The sequence below is a fragment of the Aulonocara stuartgranti genome (assembly GCF_965226115.1).
Source record: "Aulonocara stuartgranti genome assembly, chromosome: 3".
NCBI classification, from domain to species: Eukaryota; Metazoa; Chordata; class Actinopteri; order Cichliformes; family Cichlidae; genus Aulonocara; species Aulonocara stuartgranti.
The window spans coordinates 7,236,158-7,249,327 of NC_138941.1; the positions used below are offsets into that span (position 1 = coordinate 7,236,158).

The window sequence follows — 13,170 nt, forward strand, 5'->3', positions numbered from 1 at the left end:
TGTATTTTTTAACGTCACAGTGAAACATTGAGGCATTAATCTGACACAGTTTGATCAGCAGCTGTGTTTTCACTGACGTTTCACTTTGATTTGTTCAGACTGAGCAGAGAGGATCGGTTCTCTGTGTGCGCACTGCTGAGAAACACAAGCTCATTTCTGCTGTTTCATGAAAAGTGTTATGGAGGAACAAGAAGTTCAGCCTCTAAACTCTCAGCGTGAGGACTGAGTGAAGAGTTTCAGAGCAGAGAGTTTTGGCTCACAGCTTTTAGCGTCTACACAAAGAGACGATTACGCACTTGATCTGAGAACATCTCCACCTCCTACAAACAAACTCTCCTACGAGCAGCTGTCACAACCACAACAGGCAGAAGACTGGATTTCTTCAGGTCAGATTTCATGCAGGTTGCACTAAATTGTGTGTCACAGACATTGTAGTTCACATTTGTGTGACTCGTTTAAATCTTCTCCTCCTGAAAGTGAAACTCTTACAAACACATCAGGCCACAACCTGCTGCAGGTTAATGATTGATCTGAAGGCAGCTGACCTTTGAGCAGGAACTTGTGAGTCTTTTATTGTGTTTAATGCTCACAGTGCTGAAGCCTGCAGACACACCCACATCATATTATTTGTTCTCAGGAGATAACATAGAGATTTTGGCCCTTTCTCAATGTGCGTACTTGCGTTGTCGTCTACTCGTGATACGTCATCAGTCGGAGACCAAGTACTGTTCCAATTCGAAGTACGCATCAAGCCGAGTTCTCGCTCCGCCCGTTTTATCGAGCATGCATCGGTGGTGAGTTGTGTGGACTTGGTACAGCTAAATATCCCAGAATGCATTTCGTCCAAAACTCAAACGCGGCAATGGCGGACGAGCGGGGCTGAAAACTTTTAAATATTACTCTTTCTGGGTCACAAAATAAACATTTAAGTTATTTCAAGCGAGAATGTAGCTGTGTAAACTTCAAATATCTGCTCGATTTATCAAGATATCATATATTTCCAAACGCGCTCCGACGTTTTCGGAGACGTCTGTGACCCGCCAGCTCCATAGCAGACAGCGAGGTCAAGGATCATTAGAGCCGGCGAGAACAGCGGACTCCCAGCACATCGTTTTCACCCCTTTTATTAAGGTATGTACACGTATGTACATGTACACTATTTTTATTAATAGAGATTTCACCACTGAGGTTAAACATGATATATAAGTCACTTAGATCACTTCTAAATGTTAATGTTTGGCTTATTTCAGTGTTTTATTTGTTCCTGAGTAAACCGGTTTGGCTGTGATTAAAGTTAAGCTTCATAACATATTACTCACAGTTAAATTAAGAGGGGACGGCAGTAAAAACTCTGGACCTGTGACATCATCAAGTATGCCGGTGTTCCAATTGTACAAATTGCGAGTCCGTGCTCCCGTTTCCGGCAAGTCCGTGCTCCCGTGCGGTCTCGGCAAATCCGGTCTCGCCGAGAACGCGAGTACATACTTGCGTACTTAGAATTGAGAAAGGGCCTCTGACTATATCGCTCTATCGGGAGGCACCAAGATGGCGGCTTGAACAGTCGTGTTTTTTTCAGGAGCTCCGAAAGACCGCAAAATTTACTAAGTAACTTCATTCTCTTTCCACTCGAATTATAACTATGGATGCCCAAAAGGTTATTAAGAATGCAAAGCTGCAATTTGTGCCGTCAAACCCCAATGTTAAGACGTCGTCGCATGCTAAAGTCAGTGACCATGGCTATGCTAACACTGAAGCTGCCAACGTGGGCTTAAACAAGCGAGAACGGGGAGCAGACTCGGCGCCGCCAACTCCTTCAAAACAACCGCCAGAGGAGAAAAGAACAAAATCTTCAGAGAAGGAAGACGATATCTCCAATAAAACTATTTTTGAAGCCATTATGGGACTTGACAAAAAATTTGAAGCACAACTGGAGGATATCAAGGAACAAAACAGACAAAGTGCAGCTATGGTTGCCAGCTTGGCTAAGGCTGTAGAGTTTAATGCTGCAGAGATAGTTGATTGCAAACTGAAAGTTGTTAAACTGGCAAATGCGAATGAACAGCTGCTTAAAGACAATGAAGACTTGAAAAGAAGAGTGAGAGAACAGGAGCGCTACCGAATGAGGTGGTGCCTAAAACTGAAAGGGATGAAGGAAGACAAAGATGAAAACATTAGAGTGAAGGTTTTGCAAACGCTTCAGAAGATTGCCCCTGACTTGAACTTAGAAGAGGCCGTTGATATTGTCCACCGTTTAGGGAAACGAGTTGATGGCAGAAACAGAAACATCATTATTCTATTCACACAGAGGCGAATTAAAGAAGAGTTGTGGAGGCGCACCAAAGACTCTTCAACCTGCAAGCAAGAAGGCATCAGTTTCGCAGAGATGTTGCCGCAGGAGGACATACAAGATCGACAGCGCCTATGGCCTCTGGTGGAGGAAGCAAGACGTGCGGGTAAACGGGCCTACTTTCGTGGTCCACATGCCTTCATTGATGGACGCAAAGTTTAGGAAAGACAGGAGAACTAAAAATGACAAAAACTGAAATAGTGGAAACTTGTTAGCGGTCTAAGGAGCTCAGCATTTAGTACTTTTTTTTTTCTTCTTTTTCTCACGTGGTGAGTGATATTCTGTCTATAGTTCATGTTGAATGTTAACATTTGTTTTGGTTCTTTAAATGTTAGGGGTTTAAGAGAATCTGTTAAAAGAAAAGCCTTATTTTTGTACTGCAAAAGTAAAAAATCAAACTGTATTTTTCTACAAGAGACTCATTCATCTGATAGTGATGTATCTTTTTGGTCAAACCAATGGGGTAGCAAAATCCTGTTTAGCCATGGCTCAACGAGGTCGGGGGGTGTAGCAATTTTATCCAATAACTTTCCTGGGGATCTTGTACTACAACGGACTGACTTGAATGGTCATTGGTTGATTGCTGTAATGAGAGTTGAAAGTTTGTTTTTCATTTTAGTCAACGTTTATGGATATAATAATGAAAGTCAGAATAAAATTATGTTAGAAGATATAACTTCAAATATTTTTGAACTTAAAGATCGATACCCTACAGAATACATTTTAATGGGTGGTGATTGGAACATGACTCCTGATGAATGGACTGATAGATGGCCCTCAAGGACAGGTAGACCACAAAAAAATAACCTAATTATAGATTTTTTGATAAATAACAACTTGACAGATATTTGGAGAGTAAGAAATCCAGGATTTAAGAGCTTTTCTTGGTTTAAACCAAATGGAGCTTGTAAATCTAGAATAGACTATTGGCTAGGAAGTGACATCATTCTTAGGCACACTGTAAAAGTTGTGATGTCAAATGCACCTCTATCTGATCATTGCTTTATTGAACTGTGCTTAGAATCGGAAATTAGACAATCAAATAAAAGAACTTATTGGAAGTTCAATGCCAAACTTTTACAAAATGAAGACTACTGCGACATAGTCAGAAAAATTATAAAAGATATTATGGCTGATCATCTAATTGTAGGCTATACCAGTAAATGGGAATTCATTAAATTCAAAATTAGAGAATTTAGTATTCAATTCAGTAAAACCATAAGTCAAAAGCAAAGAGAATATGAATGTAAATTATTCCAAGAAATTACTTATTGCTGTAGTAAAGATGATCTAAATACCCAAGAAAGGAGTAAACTTATGGAGTTGCAAACTAAATTAGATCAGCTCTACCTAAATAAAGCAGAAGGAGCTTTTGTGCGTTCACGGGCCAAGTGGATTGAGGAGGGGGAAAGAAATTCTTCATATTTTTTTAATTTAGAAAAGAGCAGACAGAAAAGAAATTTTATATCTTCTCTGTTAATTGATGGCATTGAATGTGACGACCCTAAAATTTTGGAAAATGAAACTTATACATTCTATTCCAATTTATACTCCTCACAGTTCTCCCAAGCAGATTGTGATGTCTTTTTTGATCAAATAGATAATCTGATCCCTAAAATTGATGAATCATTTAAGGAATTATGTGAATCTGACTTCAGAATTGAAGAGTTAGATGCATCTGTTAAGAAAATGGCACTTAATAAATCCCCTGGTCCAGATGGGCTTACAGTTAATTTCTTCCAATTTTTTTGGGAAGACTTACGGGAAATTTTATTCAAAGCTATACTGGCCAGTATTGAAAAGGGAGAATTGATGTCTAGCATGAAACAAGGATTAATTACATTAATTCCTAAACCAAACAAAGATAAATGACAATTGGATAACTTAAGGCCCATAACTTTATTAAATACAGATTATAAAATTTTCTCTAACTCAGTTGCAACAAGGCTCAAACAAGGGGTTTCAAGTATAATTAGTGAGACACAATCAGGGTTTTTGAAAGACAGGAACATTCATAATAATATCAGATTGGTTTTAGACTTACTGGACTACAATGATCTAATTAGTGATGACAGTTTTATTCTTTTCTTGGACTTTTATAAAGCTTTCGATTCAGTAGAACATCCTTTTATTTTAGAAACACTAACTCGATTTGGATTTGGGGATAAATTTAGGAAGATAATACACTGAACAAAAATATAAACGCAACACTTTTGTTTTTGCTCCCATTCCCCATGGGATGGACGTAGAGACCTAAAATTCATTCCAGATACACAATATAACCATCCCTCCCAAACAGTGGTCACAAATCAGTCCAAATGTGTGGTAGTGGGCACATCTGCTATATTGAGATAATCCATCCCACCTCACAGGTGTGCCACATCAGGATGCTGATCTGACATCATGAGTAGTGCACAGGTGTACCTCAGACTGCCCACAACAAAAGGCCACCCTAGAATGTGCAGTTTTGTCTCACAGCAAAATGCCACAGATGCCACAAGCAATGAGGGAGCGTGCAACTGGCATGCTGACAGCAGGAATGTCAACCAGATCTGTCGCCCGTGCATTGAATGTTCATTTCTCAACCATAAGCCGTCTCCACAGGCGTTTCAGAGAATATGGCAGCACATCCAACCGGCCTCACAACCGCAGACCTCGTGTAACCACACCAGCCCAGGACCTCCACATCCAGCAGGTTCACCTCCAAGATCGTCTGAGACCAGCCACCCAGACAGCTGCTGGAACAATTGGTTTGCACAACCAAACAATTTCTGCACAAACTGTCAGAAACCGTCTCAGGGACGCTCAACTGCATGCCCGTCGTCCTCATCGGGGTCTTGACCTGACTCCAGCTCGTCGCCGTAACAGACTTGTGTGGGCAAATGCTCACATTCGATGGCGTCTGGCACGTTGGAGAGGTGTGCGCTTCACGGATGAATCATGGTTCACATTGTTCAGGGCAGATGGCAGCTGAGAATGTCCCAGTTCTTGCATGGCCAGCATACTCACCGGACATGTCACCCACTGAGCATGTTCGGGATGTGCTTGACCGGCGTATACGACAGCGTGTACCAGTTCCCACGAATATCCAACAACCTCGCACAGCCATTGAAGTGGAGTGGACCAACATTCCACAGGCCACAATTGACAATCTGATAGACTCCATGCGACGATGTGTTGCACTGCATGAGGCAAATGGTGGTCACACCAGATACTGACCGGTTCTGGGTCCCCAGACCCCCAATAGCGCAAAAAACTGCACATTCCAGGGTGGCCTTTTGTTGTGGGCAGTCTGAGGTACACCTGTGCACTACTCATGATGTCAGATCAGCATCCTGATGTGGCACACCTGTGAGGTGGGATGGATTATCTTAATATAGCAGATGTGCCCACTACCACACATTTGGACTGATTTGTGACCACTGTTTGGGAGGGATGGTTATATTGTGTATCTGGAATGAATTTTAGGTCTCTACGTCCAACCCATGGGGAATGGGAGCAGTAACAAAAGTGTTGCGTTTATATTTTTGTTCAGTGTAGATATACTGTATAATGATATAAATAGCTCTGTGTCATTAGGCTATGGCACTGGTAAAAGGTTTAGCGTTAAAAGAGGAATTAGGCAAGGGTGTGGAAGCTCTCCGTTGTTGTTCATAATGGTTGTGGAGATGCTCGCAATTCTAATTAAAAACAGCAGCGTTGTTGGAATTGAGATTATGGATAATCTTTTAATAATTAGTCAACTTGCAGATGACACTACTCTTTTCTTAAAAAATGAACATCAGATCCCCCTGGTAAAACAAATAATCACTACATTCTCAAAAGCTTCAGGCTTAAAGTTAAATTTAAATAAATGTGAATTATTGGCATTAAAAGAGTGTAATTCACAATTACTGTACGATATAAAGGTGAAGAAGGAGGTAAAATATTTGGGCATCACAATTTCAAAAGATCACAAAGTCTTAGAAAAAGTAAATATTTTAGATAATTTTGACAAATGTAAGACAATCTTAAATAAATGGTTACAGAGAGACATCACAATTTTTGGAAGAATATTATTAACCAAAATGGATAGTTTATCTAGATTTATATATCCAGCTTACTCTTTATCAATATCAAATAAAGTTATTAAGACAATTAATGGCTTGAATTTTAATTTTATTTGGAGGAATAAGTGCCATTATATATCTAAAGATGATTTGGTTAAACCATACATTGAAGGCGGTGGAAACGCAATTGATTTTGATGTAATGAATGGTGTTTTGAAACTTAAATGGTTAAAATCCTTCCTAAATAATCCACACTCCATTTGGTTTTTTATACCAAATAAGGTCTTCAACACACTACGGGGTATCGACTTTCTCCTAAAGTGTGACTTTGAAATTACCAAGCTACCTGCTAAACTCTCTGAATTCCATAAACAGGTCCTTCTTTATTGGAAAATGTTATTTAAACATAATTTCACTCCACATAATAGCCCAATTTGGAACAATAGATATATGCTGATAAACAGAAAATCTATTTTTATTCAAGATTGGTTATCAAAAGGTGTTTGGGCAATTGCCCATTTTGTAGATGAGGAAGGACATGTTCTAGGACATCAAGATTTTTGCCGGAAGTTTAATATCCAATGTTCTAAAAGTAAATTTAATCGGGTTATAAAATCCATTCCATTGTCACTTAAAAACATAGTTGTAAATGATATAATATATTCTGACATCTCCCCCAAGTTAAGGCAATTATATATAGATGGTATTCGATTTTGTGATGTTAAATGCAACAATAAGTTTCTTAGATCTTCATTAAGGAGTCTTTATTCTCCAAATTTACTTAGACGTAATTACATATTAAAAGATTTCCAAAGGAAAGAAATTGAAAAAATAAGAACTGATTATATCACCTTCCCTATTCCTCCTAAAGGGAAAGAAGTCCAATTTAAAATCTTGAATAAAATTTACCCGACAAATAGACTTCTTAGTGATAGATTCAAAATAGAAACAGGTAATTGTGCATTTTGTGAAACAGAAGAGGAGGATTTGGATCATCTATTCTTTTTGTGCAATTTTATACAAATATTTTGGTTGGATTTTCATACCTGGCTTTATTCCAAGGGGATTCAAATTACCCCATTTACCCTAAATATGATAATGTTTGGAGTGTTTTTGAAAGAAAAGAAAGCTAATTATGGTGTTAATGTGTTATTAATCTTGTGCAAGCATTTTATACATAAATGTCGTTTTTTTAAGACTAAACCAACACTAGCTTACTGGAAAAACGACTTAAACCTGTTGGTTAAATCTTTGACTTTAGTTAAGAAGAAAAAGGCTGCTTCTTTTATTTCCTTTATAGAAGATTTTGATTTAGTGAGTTAATAATTTGTTGAATTATGTGACCCCATCTTTGTATTTTATTTTCACTATGCATGAAAGTTCCTAATATGTAAGAAAGGTCTATTCTCTGAATCTGTAATATATGGTGCATTTTGTTTGTATGTTTATATTACTAATAAAAAAAAATAAAAATAAAAAAAATAAATATATATATATTAGGGGTGCAACGATACACAAAATTCACGGTTCGGTTCGGTTCGATACTTTGGTGTCACGGTTCGATATTTTTTCGATACAAAAAAAATGTTCATGCCTTTTTAATTTGTCATTTATTAAAATTATAAATATATATTTTAACACAAAAGTACAGTTTTTAAATTTAACCCTAACCCTTGTGCGTGTTGTTTTTTAGCTCGTCATATTGCAGCCACAGAAATTCTTTTGTCCATGAAACCATAAAGCTGCACTTTCTTTTTGCCTTATAGTCTGATTTGTCATAACTTCTCCGTTTTGTGGTAAGCTTTTCTTTGGCTGTCACTTCTTCACCCTGACCTGTCTTATTTGGCTCAGCAGAACTAAAATATATATCTGTCTGTGAAGGTTCTCAGTCATCCAGGTCATCGTAGTGAAATATATATCCTGCCGCACTCACATAAGCTCAGCGATTCTCTGCGCGATCAACCTCTCACATGTTTAAGCTGCGGGAGATTTCACTTGTCATGTTTGCATAGTAAGCTAACAATTAATAAGACGATGTCAGAGGAATTGGTGCACAAATTATCATCACTCACAGATCAGTGCTGTCGCTCTCTATACACAGTTCGCGCGATTGCAAAGTGAAAGCAAAAAAACAAGCGCAAATTCAAACACGATTTCAATATGTCACATATTGACAGTGGCTCACCCAATGACATAATTACCCAGCTACATTTCTGAAAGAATGCAAAAGCATTGACATATATTTTTCCTTCCTACAATAGCCCGACAGGCAGGGCAGATATAGCCCCGGGACGTCGGGCTAGCGATATTGCGAGCCCTGTATCTGATTGAGGAATCACTCATCTTTGGAAAAGAGAGTTTATTACAGAGAAATGTCTCTTTCCAAAATAAAAGCTATACTATCCGCTTCTTCTGGGCTATATTCTCAGCAGCATATTAAACATATCAGGTCTCCATAAGGAGAATCCTGTGCTAACAGCTGTCTAAATGACTCGGCTAAAGTTTGTAGCATGCATGCTTGTTTTTGTCTTTGCACTAGGATGATGTCGGTGTAAATGTGCAGTCATATTCGTTGTGTTCCCACTAGTGCTTTCAGGTTAATCTCGTTGAAATAACCTTAACGCCACAACACGGCAAATCTCCGTTAACGAGCTACCCTATACAGAGGGGCTAGACGGCCAACACGTTAACGAGCTAACTGCGCTAACACACTAGCTCCCACCCATGTAATTGAGCATTGCATGGCACATCCAACATACTGTTTTACTTTAGTCCATGACTCGCTTACCTTCAGGGTCATACGTCACATGAAAACCAAAATAATTCCAAACGCCAGATCTGAATGAGGGTGGGGAGGTCCACTTCTGTCTCGCTAGCTTGCCCTGCGCTCTTCCTTCTGACCATGCTGTCTGTGTTGAGTGCTCAGTGAATCTGCGTTCGACTACTCCGCCTAGGCTGCACTCTCGAGCCTAGGCGGAGTAGTCAAATGCAGATTCACTGAGCGCTCAACACAGACAGCATCGTCAGAAGGAAAGTTGATAAAATAAATTACAAATTTTGTATTGTTCTTTTTTTTTTCTCCCCTTTGGTTTTCTTTCTTTCTCTCCCCCTCTTTCTTTCATTCTTTCCCCCTGTCCTATCCCACAGTCATGTCTGTCCCGTTTGCAACTGAAAATAAAATTAATTCATAATTATAATAAAGGTCAATCAAATGGACCAATATGATGATCCACTTAAAATAAATCCTCTTGGCATCTTTCTTGGCCTCAAGACAACAATTCTGATGGCTATAGATCCAAATGGGACACAAAAAAAAAAAAAAAAAATTGAAAAAAATTGTATTGTTCGATACATATGCGTACCGAACCGAAAGCACTGTATCGAACGGTTCAATATCGATACGAATATCGTTGCACCCCTAATATATATATATATATATCGCTCTATCGCGATAGCGCATGTTGATGATGTCATCAAGCTGTGCCTTTTTTGGTCTAAAGCATCGCAGCGGCTACGCTGGTCGTGTCCAAATTCATGGGCTGCATCCTCCTGAGGACCCGGCCTTCGCGGTCTACGTGGGCCGGGTCCTCAGAAGGTCGAGTAGGCCGGAAGTAAACGGCCGTGAAATTGGACGGTCTAGCCTTCAGATTAGCGTCACCGCTGTCTCGGTGGAGTTTAATAAACTCAGCCGTCTGCTCCTTGCTATCTAAAATATAACAGGACACTGGCATAAATTCTCGACTGTCTCATACTTCTGTTTAATCAGTTTTCTGTTTCACGTTTAGTCAGCTGTGTAAAAACCAAGGAGGAACCCACCCGGGGGATTAATAAAGTTTTATTTTATCTAATCTAATCTAATAACTTTAATCTTAGCCAAACCGATTTACTCACGAAGAAACAAAACACTGAAAAAAAGCCCAACAATAAAATTTTTAGGTTGTCTAAGTGACTTATACATTACGTTTAAATCGAGCAGCGATAGTCCGCGGTGATCTGAAAATGATGTGCCGGGAGTTGTGCCGTTCTCGGCCGCATCAGTAACCCTCGAGCTCCCGGCTAGCTGGGTAGCAGACGTCTCCGAAAACGTCGAAGCACTTTTGCAAATATGCGATACCTTGATAAACCGAGCAGATATTTGATGTTTACACAGCTACTTTCTCGCATGAAAATATGTTAAAAGTTTATTTTGTGACACAGAAAGATTAGTATGAGTAATTTTAAAACTTAGTAGCGGCCGCCATTGTTGGAAACTGGAGTTTGGCTGGGCCGCGCTATGAATTCTAGGATATGGTAGGCCACGAAGGACACACCCGACCCATCCTTCAAATTCGGGGAAAAGGAGGACGCATTTGTCGGCTGCATTCGGAGGAGTCTACGAATTTGGACAGCCTTCGGCGCGTCGCTGTGACGTAATCGGTCTACAAATGCGGCCTCAGGAGGATGCAGCCCATGAATTTGGACACGACCAACCATTATCCTCTTCAAATTATGGCGGGCGACAGTCATAACAAAGAGATAAAGCACTTTTGAAATACGGGGAAAGCCAAAAACTGCACTTCCTCCACTTCCGTAACATTGATTCATTAATGTTGAATTCTCTCGCAGCTGCTCTATTCCCATGTTGTTGCAGTATATTAATCAGAATCAGAATACTTTATTGATCCCTGGGGGAAATTATTTTTTGTTACAGTGCTCCATTTTAAACCAACATTAAGACAAGACAGACAGGCAGGCAGGAATGATTTACTGTGTCGTTCAGTGGTGCTTTTCGGTAACCTCAGTCTCTCACTGAATGTGCTCCTGTGACTGACCAGCATGTCATGGAGTGGGTGGGAGGTGTCATCCAACATTGTCTTTATCTTGGACAGCATCCGCCTCTCCGACACCACCTTGAGGGAGTCCAGCTCCATCCCCACAACATTGCTGGCCTTACGGATTAGTTTATTAAGTCTGTTGGCATCTGCGACCCTCAGCCTGCTCCCCCAGCATGCAACAGCATAGAGGATCGCACTGGCCACAACAGACTCATAGAAAATCCTCAGCATTTTCTGGCAGATGTTGAAGGACCTCAGTCACCTCAAAAAATAGAGACGACTCTGGCCCTTCCTGTAAAGTGCTGTGGTGTTTTTAGCCCAGTCCAGTTTATTGTCAATGTGTACTCCAAGGTATTTATAGTCCTCCACAATGTCAACACTGACCCCCTGGATTGAAACAGGGGTCAAGTGTTTCCTGGTCTTCCTGAAGTCCACGATCAGTTCCTTGGTCTTTGCCACGTTGAGCTGCAGATGATTCTGCTCACACCACGTGACAAAGGAGTCGACCACAGCCCGGTACTCTGTCTCATCATCCCTGCTGATGCATCCAACCACCGCAGAGTCATCAGAAAACTTCTGAAGATGGAGGTCTCTGTGCAGTGGCTGAAGTCTGTGGTGTAGAGGGTGAAGAGGAAGGGGGAGAGGCGGTCCCTTGTGGTGCCCCTGTGTTGCTGATCACCTTGTCAGACACACACTGTGGGAGACGTACATATTGTGGTCTTCCTTTCAGGTAATCAACAATCCAGGACACCAGAGAAGCATCCACCTGCATCGCTGCTAACTTATCACCCAGGAGGGTCGGCCTGATGGTGTTGAAAGCACTGGAAAAGTCAAAAAACATGACCCTCACAGTGCTCGCCGGCTGGTCCAGATGGGTGTAGACACGATTGAGCAGGTAGATGATGGCGTCCTCAGTTCCGAGACGAATCATAACTAACCTCGTATTGTGGATGGATGATTTCAGTTGTTCTCCTGACTGAAGTTTGGCCCGTGTACAGCATCCTGCTATGCGATTGCATTTGTCCCTGACCACCAGAATCACTCACGTTAACTTTTATCGAGTGGAAAAAGAGTTGGGGTTCATCCTCCAGCTTCACTGTGCTAATGTTATGCTAACATAGCTGTGTCGCTAGCAATCACGTAGCACAACATTATATACCAGGTAGTCCAACTTCAGTAACCCTGCAAACGCCACTGCTGTTTAGTTTTCTGTCTTCATTTATGGTGGAAGTGATAGCAGAGCTGTTTGAATTAGTTTCAAAAATCTCTCAGTCAGAACATGGTATGAAATGTTTAGGTGTAAACTAGCGAGCTGACTTCCTGTTAACTTCTAACTCCGTTAAATTTAATAAATTCTGTTTTCATGGATGTTAAACTTAATTGTTACACCTGGTAAAGCAGCAACGCTGATGATTTTATTAAAGATGAAAGAATTTAGACCGTTTTTAACTCTTAGTGTTCGTTTGACTTTGGGACCTGAAGCTGTCGGAGTTTTAGACCCAGATTACTCCGCGAAGCTCCTCACCACGGCAGCCGTAATGGTCTGACAATCCATCAAGCAGTGCGGCTTCGTAGCTTACCAAAGTTCTACTAAAACATTTTTTAACAGATTTCTGCACGCCCAAATCGGTTCGAGGTCAGTAAGCACAACCAGAATTCATACATAAGGCACACTCTTGATTTTTGAGAAAATTAAAGGATTGTAAGTCCTTATAGTGTGGAAAATATGTTATACAGAAGAAAAGAATATATCGCGATATATATTGTTACCGCACATGCTTCAAATTATACCGCGATATGGATTTTAGGCCATATTGCCCAGCCCTAACTCCCAATTTATTTACAACATTTGAAACATACAGTGTAGCTCCGTCAGAACACTCCAAGGCCAAGTGAAAGTGCTGAGAGGGAAAAAAATCATGATTAATGATTTATTTAAACTCATAAGTGGGTGCAGCAG

At 40.3% G+C, this 13,170-nt stretch overlaps 1 protein-coding gene across 1 annotated transcript in view; it reads left to right on the forward strand.

The window, feature by feature from the left end:
• The window catches only part of LOC309702189 (protein NLRC3-like), a 306,079-nt gene that overhangs the window by 180,478 nt on the left and 112,431 nt on the right, over positions 1 to 13,170 (forward strand). The window lies entirely within an intron of this gene.